This window comes from Schistocerca serialis, chromosome 1 (assembly GCF_023864345.2).
Source record: "Schistocerca serialis cubense isolate TAMUIC-IGC-003099 chromosome 1, iqSchSeri2.2, whole genome shotgun sequence".
In the NCBI taxonomy this organism is placed as follows: Eukaryota; Metazoa; Arthropoda; class Insecta; order Orthoptera; family Acrididae; genus Schistocerca; species Schistocerca serialis.
Genome location: NC_064638.1, coordinates 534,687,429 through 534,705,498, shown reverse-complemented (window position 1 = coordinate 534,705,498; position 18,070 = coordinate 534,687,429).

Genomic DNA, 18,070 nt, shown 5'->3' with positions numbered 1-18,070 from the left:
TCATTTCGTGTTTTGTCGTTACTCCTTACGGAATTGTACTGATGATTTAATTTCATCATCCTCGAAAGACGATTTAGCTGTAGTAGGCAGTGTGTGGAGGGAGAGTTAGAAATTATTTTACTACCTGAAGCGATTAGCTGTAAAATGTAGGAAAATGAGGGCTCCGAATAGATTTGAAGGGAGAGGGAAATCTTTATTAATTGCATGTAGGAGCGTATTCGACGTTTTCCGAAAGTGATGTTGGGTAACCACAAAGAGCAGAAAAACAGGATGGCAGGACGGAGAAATGAATGAGTCCTATCAGTATACGTTCAGTTCCTTAAACACGGTGCTACCTACCAGATCCACTGGTCTGATATGCATGATTAACTGTATGCGATAACCTTCATTTTTGGTTATTTCACGTCAGTGGTCATTACGACGACTTTAACTGGTTTCTGAAAACACTTCGTTTTACTGTGAGTTCTCCTACTGGTTATTGTTATGAAGTTGAGTAATAATATAGGTCATATACTCGTTATTAAAGAGAGTACTGACAAGATTTTCTTCATTGTGACGTTTCTAAATTTGAGCACAATATTTGTTCGTAGGCACATGGCCATCTTGTACCTAGGAACACTTTTTCACGTTTCGATAAAAGTACTCCTCCCAAGTAACTTTTGTCATTTCAGAAAACGACTGCAGCATACGGAAGTTTAATGCTATCATTTCAAAAGGGGATAAGAAAATGTATTACATTCCTATTGCAGTGCTGTGTAGAAGCGAAAGTCCGAAAAGATATCCAGCGTTCAAAATTCTCACCTACTGTATATATCTGAATAGTAGATATGTTTCTAAATACTTACCATGAGACATTAATAACTACAGAAGGTTATCCCTTTAAATTACGAAAGATTTCGCGGCGGGGCAAAGAAATAACTGTCATTATTTACTCTATCGGAACAGCAATAAACAACCTGCTACAGATTGATCAACACCCATGTGAATTAATCAGGAGCAAGACAATTTTACAAGGTAATTCCTTCCGTTTATAAGAGGGATATAGTGTTACTTAAATAGGTAATGAGTTTTAGGTTATAACAGGAGCGATTGCTGAGGAGAGTTGCATAAAATCTGTTCTCAGACTAAAGAACACAACGCCTAATTACACATCCTTAAGTTTCTGCCAGTATTCGTAACCTGGCTTCTTCTTTCCCCATATCTAAATTAACGTGATGACTGTGACATTCCAGTAGCAGATCAACGATCCTATATAACGATATCAAATACATAGTAATTACAGTCTATGACGGAGAATGAAACGTTTCCATAAGATTTCACCAGGCGTTGTTCGCGAGTAAGTCGTTATGATTTTCGCAACCATTCCTACCTCTCTGTACACAACTGAGCCGGCTACGAACGTAAACAACATACTGAAGTTATAAGCCGTTCATTAAATCCATAGATACAATATATGACCATGTCAATACACACACAATATATATATATATATATCATCCCCTTCTAAATCACTGGATCTACTTTAGCTAAACTTGGTACATTCATTTCCTACTGTGTGGAAAGTAACACTGTGGTGGTAAGAACCAAAAACCTCCCACTAGTGTGGGGTTAATGATGTGGAGATAAACAGATTGGGGGGGGGGGGGGCGAGGAAGTGATTGGACACTGGTAAGCGGGAGGATGAGGAGATGGGCAGAAAGAGAGAGATAGACAAATGAACAGAGAAAGGGAAGAGGAGGAGGATAAGGAGAGATGGAAGGAAGAGTTAAACAGGGAGAGAGAGGAGGAGGAGATGGATGTAGAAGGGGTGAGGACGAGTTAGAGCGAGGGGGCAGGAGAGGGACTAACAGATGGTGCAACGAAGGGTTAAGGTATATTAGGATTTAACATGTGGAGGGTAAAAACTGGAGGAGACACAGGAATTGGAGCACATTCAGCTAATAATTGAGGAAATAGGTTGCAAAAGGAAGTCTGAGATGAAAAGGCTGGCTACGGCGAGAAAGATTGATGACTGCACTTAAGTGCTTCACGTCACATGAAACGTTTCGCTGCTCCACCGACCTGCGAAAAAATGTTGCTATAAAAGGTGTTACTTCTTCCGCACATTCGATATCCAAAGTGCATCTCACGATGTACAGTGACGAATCTTCGGCCATGATGCAATTCCATTGCGTGGGTATCTTGGTTGGCTCCGTATTTGTGATGAAGACTTGGTTGACCCCATAGCTGCACTTTTGTTTTGGTACAGAAAAAAAAATGCATTAACCATCTAGAGAATTTTTGTTGTGAGCTGTATTTGAAAACCGATTTCGGAAAGTTTATTTCCGTTCGCAGTGTTGTGTATAACATTGGCACGTGATACAGTATTGAGAGCAAAAAGAAACTTTGCGCAAGCAATCTGTTATAATGTGCATGGAAAAAAGTAGCTATTTGGTGGATTCTTCTCCCATGCTAAAATTTTTCCTTGAAGGCATTTCATTTTATTTTCAGTTGGCGCTCACCGTTTTTCTTTACATTGTTTCAAGCAGGATGGAAGTTAACAAACAGTCGCTTTTCATTGTATGCTTTCTTGCAGATAGAATACAATTATCATCAGTGTGTATAACGTGAGCGCGACTTTAGGATGTATATAGAATAAGAAAAGTATTCCTTGTGAAATTAATTAATATCAATGAGGCGTTCCACTCTTTTGGGGCGTCATCAGATTGTATAAAAGTAGAGAGACATAAAACACATACAGCTACTCTTACACAATCTGATAATACCCCGAAAGAGTAAAACACGTCATTGATATTAAATAATTTCGCAACCAAGAATGTTTTTATTTTGAAATAATTCGAAACTAGTTGCTGCAGCACCCTGGCAAAACGTAATGGAGTAATTTTTATGCTTAGCTTAATTGTATTTAATTTTTAATCATGTATTCTGTTCTTATTAAGTTTGCTTGCACTTCCAGTTAATTTAATTTCCAAACTATAGTGGTGACTTCCTTACCAACACCAGTATTTTTAAATTTTCATCTTTCTTTGATAAGGAGTTTTTTCTTGCGGTACTTTCGCCTTATGATGTGCCATCTCTTAAAACCTGCCACCAAGATGCCCAGTCCCTGTTGCAAAGATGTTTCGACTACGATTTAGCTCGGAAGTCTTTACACATCCTTGATGTAATATCGATATATCCATGTTTCAATGCCATGCTTTTGTGCCCTACAGGAAGATATTAGTGGCCGTCGATTTGCTTTGGAGAAGATGTTCACGCCTGAGTACGATCACGGTACCGTAGGCCTAGGCAGATATATTTTCATGAAGACACTGACTGTCTTGTCTTCCATTGGAATAAGTCTATTGACAGTTACGGCGACTACTTTTGGAATATTAAGCAGTGTACTTTTTTTTCAGGGCTTCGTACCTAATCGGTAAAAATGGAACCCATAGGCCAGCACCAAGAGAGCGGAGTGTCTCCGCAACGGGTAACGTAGTGTCGCGTGGCCCACTGTGCTGCAGCCATGCGGCTAGCTATGGAACGAAATGCGGAGAGCCTAACTTCGAGTCAGCTGACGTGGAAAAGTTTTAATTTATGGGAATAAACCAAAGCTACATCCGTCTATCTATTTAGTTTCTAATAAAATTTTCTCGGGCTTCCAGCCGCGTCAGCTGGTTATTTTATTAATTGATATCGCCGCGAAACCATGCATTCGTACATAGTTAATTTCTCATCAAAACTTACTTCTCGCGTAAAAAATTAAAGGAAAAGAACACTGTCTTTGGATTTGCCTCATTTGTGCTCTGTACAATTCGATTCTGAGGGAATTATTCGATAAAAACATTTGTTCTTCCACGTCCTACAGTCCTAAATCGTAGCCTTTCTATGAACTAATTCTCATTTCGTAACAGTTCATGGTTTTCATGCTGACCCCAAAATTAATAAAATATCGCGCATGTTTCAAAATGTTTACAGTGAAATGTATAGTTGCTGGCTAGCTCACGTTTGCTTCAGTTTAAGTCATACATTCCTTAGTAGGAAGTGTGGCAAACACAATGAAATCGTGTTAACACTGGAGCGAAAGCCATACCTCTTGCCACTCTCGAGTAAATATGTGTACTGGCGTCTGGCCGAAACGGCTCCCGGCGCATAACACTCGAGATTACAGCCGCTCGCTGTGCGGTGTTGTGGCTCATGCTTCTCTTTTGCATGGTGTTTACCGTTATAGTCACATTTTGTAGTAACATTGTATTAAGAGATCTTTCATATTCAAATTGGGGGTAGACATTCACTGATACAGGGCAGAATTGGTATATTCTATATGGTAAATGTGTTATTTTTCTTGTCTACACTAACAGTTATAATCACAAAACATTCAGGAACTACTACCGTTACTCCTGCGACTAATGACATAGAAACTCAGGATACGAAAGGAAAAATACGCTGTTCATTCCAGTACAGAAACAAATGTTCCTGAATCATGAAAATCTTTCCTATAAATCTGAGGCGTTATGTCAGCCGGTGTGGCCGAGCGGTTCTAGGCGCTTCAGTCTGGAACCGCGAGAACACTACGGTTGCTGGTTCGAATCCTGCCTCGGGCATGGATGTGTGTGTGATGTCCTTAGGATAGGTGGGTTTAAGTAGTTCTAAGTTCTAGGGGACTGATGACCTCAGATGTTAAGTCCCATAGTGCTCAGTGCCATTTGAACCATTTTTGAGGCGTTATATAAGACACACATTTTCCTTTACAAGTGACGTTTTGGTAATTTGAGTGTTCTAACTATTGTTTTTTCCGTTTCTGCACCTGTGAATTGGTCTCATACATAAAACAAACTAATCTAATCTTGTTGACCCCCACACGCAATCCAGAAAACCGTTTTACAGCAGTACTTACTGAAAGTGACTGGTTTAATGTTCTGTTTTCATTAACCTACTTCTCTTCACAGTAACTTTATTGTCCAAGGCGACCAAGTGTCTTAATTCACATAATGCAAGAGGATGGATACGAATATCGCGAAAACGAGCGTAGGAACAGTATCCTTTGCCATAACTTGTAAGAAATTATAGTGAATGCTGCCACCGATCTTCCATTCTAATTGATCTTTCATTGCAGTTGTTATGCCTATTTACAACAAAATCATTTTACAAAATATATATTCATCTTTATACCAAAGATAAGTAAACTAGACACGCAGCCCGATATCCTGTCATCAGTCAGTTGCGCCGGGAGTAGTTGAGAAATCACATCAATGAGGATGACTCGTGCCTCATTGCTCATTGACGAGGGTATCGTATACATATTAACAGAGTGTGATAAATACCGTCAACCGAGAACAACTACTCACTATAATAATTTAGATATTCTATTAGAATTTTTTCCTTAGAGTAGCTCTTGGTTCCATGAGTAGATCCCTTGTCAATTATACTTGCTACTTCATTCGACTTTGTAAAACGGAACGTTAAAATTTAAGGATATCCTTAATGTTTTATTTTATATGTATATATTTGGTTTTATGTTAAAATTTCGTGGGCTTCTTCGTAAGTGTGCAGTCACAGTAACGTACTTTGTCGACTTCTTATATCTTTTAGTTATGTTTTATACTTTGTAATGAAATCAAGCCAATATCTTGTTTACATGATTATGAGCAGTAATTGTAGTTGGTGACTGGGCTCTACAAGAAACCAAATATAAAAATAGACAACGTGTAACATTTGAACAAAGAAGTAGAAGGTTCTCAAAGGTTGTCACTGTTTTCGCGCTTGGGGAAACTAAACCGCTACTTCGGTATCAGTTCCGACTGATCCTGTAACCCAGAGTATTATAATGATTAAGAAGTAAAAATAAAAACCTACTAGCACGTTTTCTCTCTCTGAGTGCTTTGCGAGATCAAGAAATTCACAACGGTTGTCATGGCGTACCTTTCTCGTTTCTATATTTGTATTCATCGGACCATATATCTCAAATACAAGCCCTTTCCCCGACATCCATTGTCAAAATATCTGTGTCGATTTTCTCTGTGTCTCCAGAGGACACGATGTGGAAGACGCTTTCTAGGGACACGCACGCAACATAGAACCCAACGCAGCCTGCTAACAGTAGGAAGCCAGTTCCCAGCACTGGCTGCCTATACTCAGCTGGCCCCCCTTCGCACACATGCCCCAACGCCCGTATGAACTGTTCAGTTGATTCTCTTGGCCTCCGCGCGACGTCCACCTTGCTGTGGGCGATGCGGCTGGCAAAGCGGCAGAATTTCGCAGCCGCAGACGATCCGCCCTGTGTGGACTGCTGCATCTCTGCCTTGCGCCATAGCGGTGAGTCCATTTACCGCTGAGCTGACGTTCCATACATATTTCGCCCGCGTGGCCCCGGCCTCGTGGTATCACTTTGTTGTCCGTCCGTCTGTCTGTCCAACTGTTAACACCCACCCCTTTTCCTCAGGAACAGGTATAGATATCTACTCGAATTTATATCGGATACTGAGGTCCACGTTCTCTTGGCGCCTAAGCTTCTAAATCAGTGTTGTCAAAAGATACGAGCGTATGCATAGATCTCTTTTCCTTAGGAACTTGTGGAGGTATTAAGTTGAAATTAAATTAAACTTCGAAGACAATGCATTAAAAACAGACTGCATTTTTCTCACATGTTTTGATACTCGCAAATTCACTAATCGAAACCCATTGACGAACTATAGAGGTGGCCGACAAGTAGTTGCGTTTGCGACGCCATACGGATAGGAGGTTGTTTACTTCCGCTCCGTCAAAGCACTACGACTATTGCAAGTTTGTTATTTTATGCTTTATGAGTGTGTACCCTACCCAATGAACTAATCTTTGTACTCTTGGTAGCAGTGCTGCCCGGGTCTTTTGTTCCTTTGGCATCCCAGTCTTTTCCACGTAATGGTACGATGACGTCTTCTTTTTATAAGTCGACCCATCGTGTGCAGCCCAGTTCTCTGGAAGTCCTCGGCTGATAGGTAGATAGTTTCGGTCTGACTTCAGATCACTAATATACAATGTATTTTGAGACCGAACTTTATATTTCCTTTAGTAAACTTGTGAATCCCTTACAAAAGAAAAAGTTACTGCTTAAACATGGATCTCGTGTTCTTTGCCGTCAAGGACATAGTACAGTTCTACTTGCGAACGCTGGGGATGAATTCTCGAACGTTTATGTTTCAACCTGTGTGCCTTAAAGAGGTTGTGGTTGAGTATGGTGAGTTAGAGAACACTGTACCCAGTACAGACTTCAACGCTACAGTGGGACTCCTTCAGTAGAAATGCAGGTGAAATATGACATTCCGGCTCATTTTCATGTGCATCGTAACCGTATGCACTTTACATGCAGTGATCAGATGGGGCCCTGCTTTTTGTTTAACTAAAACTGTCATCTTCGTCCTAATAATCCGCAAACTGTTTTTGTTTTATGATCTTCTCCTGAACAGCGGCTTAAGTTAATGATGGCATAACTTGCCTCCAATGGCAATACCTCATGTGCCAGGCCATCTTCTGCTAGTGACTCCCATTGGACAGATTTCAGTTTCACTGTGGGTGATTTTACACCGTTGCGAAGGAAGACAGATTCTGATGTGACAGCGCCTAGCACAGGTGCTCGATTGATCCATAACAAGAGGCGTCGTACGCAGAACGTGTATGCTGCTGACGTTGTTCCTCTTGCCTGCGCCCCAACCCCTCCCCGCTTTCCCTACACAAACCTTTTTCATCTGCCGATTCTCTGGATGGTCAGTGAGTCAGGATTAATGAGCCGGGAGTTGAGATGGATGGTTCTGGTGCTCCTTCCATTTCCGCAGGAGTTTCTTCCCAACCTATTCAGCGATCGGAACACTGGGTGTTGGATTACTTGTGGTCTGTTCCGTTCGTTGCGCCTGCTGTGATGCAGTACCAGCCTGTTTCCTTGCCTAATATTCCTGTCAGCGGCTCTAATTCCTTGTTCTTATAGATAACGGATTGTTTGGCAGTTTCACATGATTTGTCTCCCGTGACGCCCAGTCTGCTGCCTCACTGTCTTGTTGATGTGGGTCGGTCGCTTTCGCCGGGGGTTCCCCTTGTGCAGACAGTAACCGATTCAGGCCCGGCTGTGACTGAGATATAGGCGGTGATCGATCCTCCCACCTCATCGGCGGCGGAGGATAAATTACTACATAGACAGCGTAAACAACTAATTCCACCTCGTCGGCCTACTGCAACGATAAAAGAGAAGCATGAACGTTCGTCAGGTCAGGTCACTGGATCCCCTCCCTCAGATTCCTCGCTGCATGTGGCTATGGGTTGCGACTGCCGAAAAGTGGAATAAGATGTTTCTTTACTGCTATTTTACCTGTATTTTATTCTGACTGATGACCCTAGCTTACCCCTAGCTTGTCCTAAATGTTAATAGAATTGAATCAGATTTACATTTGGCTTTTGTAATATAACGTGGCGGTAAAAGAGTATTTGTATGGAGAAATTTAGGATGTGTATCGTTGCATCATACAAGAAAACAGAGTACCACGTCATATTATGGATTTCCTCCATGAAATAAATATTACGTATCTTGTGTAAACGGGGCTGGTGTTCCTTTTTGCTGATTATGATCATATTCATGTTACGGCATGGTCACTCAGGAATGATGCAACAGTAGAAATACGCTCCTGGAAACGTGGTCACAAAGAGTTCTATTTCGCACGCTAAATGTTCGGCGGTAAACTATATGTAAAACTGTGGCAACACTGTCTCATGACTGACGTCAAACTGAACTCCAACTGAGATATGGCGGCGTACAAATCGCCTCTATTTATACGATTTTAAACAATTACTGTCACGGTTACATGTTCCATTTTTAGGTTTAACAATTAAATTTTTTACATTCATATTCCCAAATTACATAGAAATTTACATTAAATAAAAATGAATAATTTCATACGAAGACAGATTAAAATCTGTTTCTATTAAAACTATAAATTACATGTTCTGTCATTACAAAAATACATTTCGTTAATTAGCAAACATCATTGTACTTATTTAAAGAATAATCACCCTAGCGGTTTCTGGTAAACAGAGGGATTCTTTTTATGGAATGAAACGCAGAGATTCAATAAACTAAATTTTCTACGAGTAAAACTTTAGATTTCTATATAGTCCTAATTACAATTACATTGACTAACACCAATTAAAGCATTAGTTCGCCTAATTCTGACTTAAAAATTATCACGTCATACTTCTATTACCGATAAAATTTGTTTTTTAGTTTGAAAAGATAAAAATAGTTCTTTTTCGATGACTAGAAATAACGGCACTTAAATCGTTAATTACTCCACAATTACAATAGCAGTTTCATTCCTACCATCTGCCTGAAGAATGTATAATGTACAAATTGTTATGGTACATAAGCTATTAACTCTACATGTTTCCTTCATTTTGCATATAGGTGATGCGCAACGTAAACAATGTCAAAACAGTAGCTTAAATTAATGCAAATTATTAGTTTGCTGCAAAAGAAAATCCACAGTGTATTCGAATCCGTACAATCAGAAAAGACAAATTCAAAGCAACAGACTGATATTAAACATTTGCCCGCTTCGGGAGCGTTGGGATGAGACTGATAAAAGAATGTAGGATCCCAAAGGGTTGAGGTATTGCAGTTTGTTACGTCAATTTATTTATAATTCCTATACGGAAATTATGCTTTTACAAGAAGTTTAGTTCACATGTTTTGCTCTCCCTGGGTTTCACATGTTCTTAGTGTTGCCCCTGAATGTGCGATCTCTGTCGCCTGTTTTTTCGGTGAAGGTTTTCCCATTCCCCATGTTGAAATACTTGATTATGTTTGGAGGATACGGTGTCTTCCTTTTAAAGGTCTCTTGAAATTACTGCCACCAGTCGCCTCTTGCTTTGTTCTTCAATTCATTTAACATCGCATTACCGGTTTCGAAGCGCCTAGCGATTAATCATGAGATGGTACAATTTATTGTTTCTGTGCAGTCGGGTAGCTGTGGCAAGATGTGTAGACGTAACATATAAGCACTGTGGGTGGAGAGAAATATCCACATTATGCGATAGACTTTGTTGCTTTACTTACAGTTATTAGTATCCGTTGTTTGCATGTTGATGTGTATAGTATTCTCGAAAACATAATGAATGTCTTCCAGTGAAATTAATTTACTGCACTTTACACACTTCGTCACACGTAACATGTTCCGCATACTTTAGAAAACGTAAATAAACCAAAGAGTGTGCCTAAAGTTACGTCAAAGAGTTTGTGTTTGGACAGAGAGTATCTTTCTTCAGCTCACGCAAATACACACTGGCGTCGGAAAGCATGTATCTGTTTCTCTTTTGTAAAAATAACCTTGTAGGAACACGGCAAAACTTACATGTGCTATTTAGAAAATCGATTAAACAATGAGTTTGGAAGATAATACAATTAAAATTATAGCACTTCTATCTCGATTGACATTTCATTTGTCTTTTGCTTAATTAACATTAATCAACACATATGAAATTAACAATAAATATCACAGTATTACCTTTTTTATTGAAAGAAGTGAAGAACAAAACAAAAGGTAACTTGTAACAGTAATATCAAGAAACTGTTATCCGCCGCTATCGCACTGTTTCTGCTCCATATTGGATAAAGCGTTTTTTTTTTTTTTTTGCCTTAACTTGGAGGGCAGCGTGGAGGGTAAAAATCGTAGAGGGAGACCAAGAGATGAATACACTAAGCAGATTAGGAAGGATGTAGGTTGCAGTAGGTACTGGGAGATGAAAAAGCTTGCACAGGATAGAGTAGCATGGAGAGATGCATCAAACCAGTCTCAGGACTGAAGACCACAACAACAACAACAACAACAACAACCTTAACTTGGTAGTTTTGTATGCACCGTCTGGTTCGAGTCACGCAATGGCGTGTTTACAGTTTTACAAAGTGCAGGTTGTCTATCTTTAACGCAGGAGTCTTCTTTGTCGCTACTTAGGTGGTGATTTAAATTGTGATATACGTCCGAGCGATTAGCCCCACGTTTCGAATTTTGGTCGTGAATTACGCGTTGAAAATTCGACGCGTTTGCGTAATGCGTGTGAACGTGAATATCCCACCACCGTTGGATACACGTTTTATACAGCCGCCTCTTGTAACCATGTAGACTGGTTTTGTTCATGTGATTGTTTATGTAATAAAATTCTTGCCGCTGACGTTATCTCCATTTCCTTTTCGGACCGCTGTGCTATGGTGGCCGCTGTAAGCCCTCAACGACAAGCAGCGGAACTGCTTCGGATTCACTGGATGCTGAATGTCGCCTCCTCATGGACAGAGCTCTGGATGATGTAAATGGCGCAGTGTGGGAACAATGCCCCACTGCCCTATGCGTTACTCATCGCTGTTGGATTGGAGGACAGGTATAGTAAAGCTCCATCAGTCCTTGATACTATGCGGTTCAAGCGAGTTACTTTAGGAAAACCAGTGTTATTACAGTGTTCTGCGCGAAAGGGTGAACGGGTCACTCCCCAGTAAGGATCCAAGAAGTTCGCGTTATTCACGCAAGGCTGCTGCAGCTCAAGCGGCATAAGATTGGATGTTTACAGGTCAAACCTCTCTCGCCTGTTGAAGGAGAAATGATATTCTTGTATCACCTGCTTTGCCATTAGTTGCAAAGACGTCACTTTTTCATTACGTCTGTCACAGCTGCTGAAGGCAACATACTGGCTGTGCAAGGTGATACTGTTCGCGCTATCCACCACTATTAGGTGGAACTATGTGCGGTGTTTGAAAACGTGAGACCTTTTCTCGTTGATATTGATGGAACGCTCAGTGGGAGGATCACGCCTGCTCAGAATGTTGAATTTCTGGCGATCTTTCTGGCAGATGTGTTTACGGTTATTGCTGCAAATGGCTCTCAGCACTATGCAACTTAACTTTTGAGGTCATCAGTCGCCTAGAACTTAGAACTAATTAAGCCTAACTAACCTAAGGACATCACACATATCCATGCCCGAGGCCGGGTTCGAACCTGCGACCGTAGCTCCAGACTGTAGCGCCTAGAACCGCACGGAGACTCCGGCCGGCGCTATTGCTGCATTTCCCTCGCATAAATCATCTTCTCCAGATGGTCTCCCTGACGAATTTGATGACGTCTTTTGGCCTCTCTCGAATGGGATGTCGAGAAGAGTGAACAAGCACAGCTAACATTCTGCAAGAGATAATGTTACAGCCTTAACTGCCACAAAGTCACAGCCACTGCTGAGAGGAACTGCATCACCATTGCACTTACTACATGTGCACTACTACTGTAATTGTCATGGCACACTCAGTAATAACTTTTTTGTCACAAATTTGTATTGTGCAGAAGCAAAGCCTGTCTCTCTGCAACACACATAACTGAAAAGAGAGACAGAGAGACTTTACGTTTTCCGGAATATCTCGAGGTGGGGTCCATTTTCTTCGAGATATGTTTGTTGTATACAGGGTGTGCAAAGAACTCGGTGACTAACGGCTACTTTTCACATTTCTTGCCCACTTACTAAACAGAGGGGCACACTCTAAAATCTGGACAGAACTTACTAGGAAGCTGTCAGTTGATGCTACACCTTTGCAGTCTCAACATCACAGCTCCAATCTTTCCAAAAGTATGTACAAAAGACATTGCTACTATACGAATTGCATGTTACCTACTTGCAGCAGTATATGAAAGCAGGGATTCCCTGTTGCAAAACCTGAAGCATATGGGGAAACAGAGCGGCGCCATCTGATGTTGAGCACAAAATTCGTCAGCAGAAAATCTGGAGCAATGGTCCTGGTTCATCTGAGGGACTGCAAGGTGTATCGACTGTTAAAATTCTTGACCATCAGTCCTACTTAACACCACTTCCTCAGCAGTAAACTGTTCATAATATATCACAGGAGAGAGAGTAACGCAAACACACCTGGTTTTGAAACTACTGACACGTAATACATGTGTATAAAAAATGTGTCAGCTTCTGTTCACTAAGTGTCACGCAATGGAAGAGTAAGAGATGTTTCCCTTAAATCTCTAAAAGAACAGTGCTGTGACATCCTGTTTTTTCGAAATATCCTGTTCGTTTGTTTACCTCTCATATAAGAAGTCGTTGGTGACCTAAATCCTTAACATAAGTCAATGTGCAAATAATACAATCGCTTCAGAGGTACTGCTTCAGCGATTCAGAACAAACCGCTGTTTTTGTTCTAGTGTAAGAAGCTGTTGGATAACTATGTTAAAAATATATCATTCATAACGTACACAGTTTGCCCACAAAATGCTCTTCAGTATTGTTTCTTTTTCATTAAAGCTGATACAGCAGTGAAATCATGGTTGTCTAATAGAGCTGCTTCAAATACCTATTCATATTGCAAGATATTACTATTTGGAACAGACAATCCTATAAAAACTGTGGAGGATGATGTAGAATGTGCAATACAGTCACATATGTCCACTGCTCGTGACAACATAAGTGGTGAGTATATCCTTAATGCCATTACTATTTATCGTTTGTTTTTCCTTTAGTCCTGAGTAATATATTAAAAAAGTAAGATAGTTTCGATACAGTATTGTGTGCGAGACAAGAAATGATTGCTCCATGACACACGTGTGCACAGCATTTTTCATGAGATGAATACAGAAATATACTCTAAACCATGCGTAACTTTTTTATCTTGAAATCAATTGTTTTAAACTTTTACAGGGTTATACTTACGTACACAATCATCTTTGACTTACACAGAAATAATTTAATATTTTTATGCATCATTTATTTTGTAAAGATCTGTAATTATATTCGCCTATTAAGACAGTGTTTAGTATTTACCATTAGTCATTTAGCGCTTGCCATTTGTCATTTATTATGTACCGTTTAGAACTTACCATTTAGCGTTCATCGATTACCGTTGAGCATTTAATATTTTACCCATTTACCTCTTACCATTCAGCGTTTACTGTTCACAGTTTAGTGGTTAATGTCCAGCATTTACCCTTAATTATTTAGTGTTTATTGGTTAATGTTTAGCATTTATTATTTACTATGCATTTACGATTTAGCTTTTAGTGTTTTACCTGTTTACAATTTTCTTTTTACCATTTAGCACATAACGTTCACCAGACTTGTATGGCGTGTGAAACAAACAGGTGATCTGTTTCCATTAACTTGGAAAGACGATGAGAGTGGGGTTCCAATGCACAGAATTGATCTGTACATAAGTAATGTAACATGATACCACTTTTATTCCTTAAATAATGAACGCCTTACACCTTCTGTAAATAAAAGAAATAATGAGACATTCATACTGATTTCGTTTGACTTTCGAAGCAAAAACAAATTTCTTTGACTTTCATGTGGAGACTACGTAAGTTTTAGTACACATCTGGCCCCATACTTATATCCCATTTAAATACGATACTCTTACTGGTTAGGAGAAGAGATGGGGGAGCACTCAATAGATCTGTTTCCATCGTCTCTTGAATTGCCTTAACACTATGCAATAATCTGTTGGATAACAGAATGGAGTTACGTGTGCCTCAGAAACAGTGTAGTTGGACACCATTTTAATACGACGGCTATCCACAAAGTACATACGTTTTGGAATTAAAAATAAATAAAGTATTGGAAAATTTTCTTATTATATACAGATGAAAGCCACATCTAAATACTACTTTTCTACATAGTTGCCATTTAAATTAAGGCACTTATCGTAGCGATGGACGAGCTTGGAAATTCCTTCGTCGTAAAATTCGGCCGCCTGCGCCTTCAACCACGTGGTTACCTCTTCTTGAAGCTGTGCGTCGCCATCAAAACGCTGCATAGCCAACCACTTCTTCATTGCTGGGAATAAGTGGAAGTCGCTCGGTGCCAGGTCGGGACTGTACGGCGGATGAGGAAACAACTCCCACTTAAAAGATTCGAGAACTTCACGAGTGGCATTTGCCGTGTGGGCCCGGGCGTTGTCGTGAATCAGCAAGATCTTTGAGCCCAACTTTACCCTGCGCTTGTCTTGTATTGCTCTTCTGAGGTTGTGCAGAGTTTGGCAATACCTTTGAGAGTTTATTGTAGGGCCTCTTTCCAGGATATCCACAAAAATCACATCTTTTCTGTCCCAAACGACAGTCGCCATCACCTTTCTTGCCGACATTGTCTGCATGCATTTCTTGGGTTTTTGGGGGGAATTTGTGTGCCCCCACTGCATTGACTGCAATTTTGTCTCGCAGTTCACATGCCTAACCCATGTTTCGTCACCAGTAACGATGCGATCGAGCAATGAGTCGCACAGCTTCAAGAAGAGGTAACCATGTGGTTGAAGGCGCAGGCGGCCGAATTTTACGACGAAGGAATTTCCAAGTTCGTCCATCGCTACGATAAGTGCCTTAATTTAAATGGCAACTATGTAGAAAATAGTATTTAAGTGTGGCTTTCATCTGTATATAATAAAAAAAATTCCAATACCTTATTTATTTTTAACTCCAAAACGTAATGTACTTTGTGGATAGCCCTCGTACTATACTCCAACGTTGTTTGGAGATAAGTCGATAATGGGTTGAGCTAGGGGGCAAGGTAGCCGAGTTCAGATTTTTTCACTAAAGCAAATGGCCTGTTTGCGCCAGCTTGGATTATTAATATTGTTCCACGATAGACAGGAGATAGGGCAAGGGAGGGGAGACGGAGTAAGGCACCTACTGATAAGAATGATGATGTCACTGACAACAGGAATAAGAGTGATGACATGAGTGGTACCATTATTTATTAATAAGGATAATGATATCAATAAGTTAAGGATGTAGGTCATTTAAAGTCACAAATGTAAGTAAGATGGATCAGATTGTCCACAGATATACTACTCGCAACAACAAATTTACGAAGAAATCAAGGAATCACTGACATATGAAAAAATGCATGTGAAATAACGAATCACCAAATAAATATCACTGCAGAACCATTTCAAAGAAAGCCAGAAGACTAAGCCAGGATACCCATGAAGAACAGGGAACACATACGCTCACCAGACTGGCGATAAAACTTGATGGTCAGCTTTTCGGTGACTCAAGTAGGAAGGAAAAACTAAAGTACAACTGATAAAATATGACTGACACTAGCCAGTGCTTCCACAGTTCTTTGGTACGTCACCAAGTCATCTGAAACCTTTGGGAAAGAACTCCAACACGCTTGCACTTAAGAATAATTGTGACAAGTATGTAGCTCCACTTTCACGCACTTGATGGCCCAATAGTAACCTATAACCTTAGCAGGTACAAACATAACTTCTCGCCTCGATGATTCAAGAATACCTACCGCCACAACCACCAGAAAAGCCTCAAAATGCGAGCGACTTCTGCTCCTCGATATATCACAGAACACCCCGATCTCTAGTGGCTGGAAGCCTCAGATACCAAAAGAAAACGCAAATCAGTGGCACCTCAGAGAGAGAGAGAGGGAGAGAGACTGCTTTGTGCAGTAGACGACAGGATTTTATTATCCTTGATAGCTCAATAGAATGGGTTTTGGTAGTTCAAGTTTTATGTGTATGGTAGAGCAGACCCACTGTAGTTTCCCACAGGTGAAGAAGACTCACAATACCTATATAATGGTAATTATTTAATATCGGTAACTAAGCATTAATTCAACTTTACTCCAACCAGTCATGACTTTGCCTCCTGCTTATGTACTTGTCAATGTTCTAATGGGTTCCTTTCATTTTTCAGTAATACAAGAACACAAGGTAATACAAATACACACATACACACACACACACACACACATATATATATATATATATATATATATATATATATATATATATATATATATTCTCTCTGAGAAGCCTATAAGGGTTAACACGGTATCGGGCCGTTGTGTGCACAAATTCAGGTGGCCTGCCACATACAATTAGTGTCAGTGGTTCTCATAGCATAGATGACACCGCACGCACGACACTCCTCACTCTCAGGCTTGGATTCGACCCTTATCACCGTTAGATGTCCCATTTTTGTATCACTCTCATGTTTGGTTTTAGGAAACCAAATGAAGGAAACTTGTGGCGACACCTTCTCTGGTGGCCCGTTTGAATTTGCGTACATTGATCCTGAATGGCTGATTTCAACGTTAATAAATGCGGAAAAAGACGGGACGTTCCTACTTTTTGTCTTGACAGTTATTTCTCAGCAGCCTTACGTTATTAACTTTCGCTGTATACGCTATATACATTTAATATAATAACTGAATTGTGAGATTCATTAGACTAATAGCCTAGCTCCAGCATGGATGATACAATTATCTTTGTACTCAATGTAAACATAATATATCTCTGACATGTATAACAACACTGTGTGAAATAGCAGTGCGAGCATAACGTACAGTGGAGACACATGCAGGAAGTATTAGTATGCACCATCTTTTTTATTGTAATTATCCTGTAAGTATATTTTACCATAACAAATTGTTGTTTCTTAAGTTTGAAACTGGCTTTTCTGAAAAACAAATTTAATCACAAGGAATAAATAAAACATGGACTGTTTTGCACTTCGTCTGTTGCTGTGAATAGGCATCTCTGCTCTAAACTAACACCAAGAATGTAACAACACATGGTGAGAAAACATAGAAGTGACCCATCCAGAGTTTGGACTGCTAAACAACCAGATGTTACAGACGTATCTAATGTAATCGTTGGTGGCTAGTTTTTGGATTTTCCACTATTTCTGATGTGTTGAAGCACATCTCGGGAGTAAAGATTTGGCTAGACTATGGACAAATTATTTTTGGTTGGGTATGTTTTTTCTGGTTTTTTGTATTAAGTGTAGGCAACTGAGAGGTTTTCCGTATGTTGTAAATGTTTGCTCTTTCGAGTTTGAAATATCCGCTAATTATCTTTCTATGGCATATTTGGATGACTTATGACTTTTAAGGTTTTAGTCTAAGACTCCATCATAATACTGAAGTTTGATCGTCATTCATAAGTGAAACGGCTGCAGTAACTTCCTTGGCGTTGGTAGTTATATCCAAAAGAATGTTGTCAGCATATAAGTACGTAGTAGCCTCATGAACGTAGCGTAGACGGGAGATCATTTACATGCACGAAGAAAAGGAAAGGACCTTA